We start from the raw sequence: 1,097 nt of genomic DNA, 5'->3' as shown, positions 1-1,097 counted from the left end.
CAATTTACAATCACACCAGCAGTGTAAAAAGGTTTCCTCTACTCCACATTCTTGCTAACAGTTGTGAGGCAGTATTTCATTGTATTGATTTCATTTCTCTGATGATTAGTAATACTGAACACCATTTCATATACCTCTTGGTCTTTTATAAGTCTTCTTAGGAAAAATGTCTATTCTGGCACTTAGCTCATTTTTTTTTAAAGAAAAACTATTTTATTTTATTTTTTTAATTGGGCTCTTGGAATAGAGGGTTAGTCCATTAGGGCCTTCAGTGTCCTGGTGGTGATTTTGTCCTTCTCAATGACATAGACAATGACTCACATGCCTGACACTGCATCATGGTCACCAGCATTCAGCGTGGCTTGTAGATGTATTCACATAGGTGTTCTGGATCTATGTTAGGCTCCCAGAGGTACTCACACATCCCTTACATTTGTGCCGCACAAGTGTCACAGACCACAAAGTCATGAGTCACCATAGGGCAGCCAATGAGGTCTAGAGAACAAATGAAGGGCCTACATGTCTTTAGGTCCAACCCAGCAATGACTGGCTCAGTATAGCAGGAGCCAAACCATTTCTCATACAAGAGATTGGCCACCATGGGTGTAAGGGCTTGATCTGCTGATCTTCTTCAGCTCATACAAGTTCAGTCAGAACTTGAGGTGAAGAGCAATGGTCTATACTTCAGTGGCTAGCCAGGCTAGGCCAAGGTATAGCCAGTAGCCCATAGGAAAGATCTTCTGGAAGTCCGTGTTCATCATATGGGCCTGCACCCTGAAGCACCTGTCAGCAGCAATGAGCACACAGTCTTTTCCCTTCATGGCAATGAAGGCTCCACTGTTATTACACATAATAGACATGATTGTGGTGTAGTAGGACCTCCAATTACCACACTTCCAGCAAACTGGCTATGAACCTCATTGCTGCCCTTTGCTCATTTTTAATTGGGTTATTGGGGGTGGGGGGGTTATTGAGTCATGTAAGGTTCTTAAATATTTTGGATATTAGCCCCCTATTGAATCTATAGTTTGAAAATATTTTTCACATTCTGTAAGTTGCTTTTTCATTTTTGTTGATTATTTCCTTCACTGTGCAGA

The 1,097-nt window shown here is 41.6% G+C and overlaps 1 pseudogene; it reads right to left on the bottom strand.

The window, feature by feature from the left end:
- Window positions 1–251: 251 nt before the first annotated feature.
- Window positions 252–860, bottom strand: LOC107525088 (proteasome subunit beta type-3 pseudogene; annotated as a pseudogene).
- Between the last annotated feature and the right edge of the window lie 237 nt (window positions 861–1,097).

The sequence above is a fragment of the Miniopterus natalensis genome, chromosome 1 (genome assembly GCF_054644295.1).
Source record: "Miniopterus natalensis isolate mMinNat1 chromosome 1, mMinNat1.hap1, whole genome shotgun sequence".
NCBI lineage: Eukaryota > Metazoa > Chordata > Mammalia > Chiroptera > Miniopteridae > Miniopterus > Miniopterus natalensis.
The sequence above is the reverse complement of the archived record's forward strand: the minus strand, read 5'-3'. Positions and strand labels throughout refer to the sequence as shown.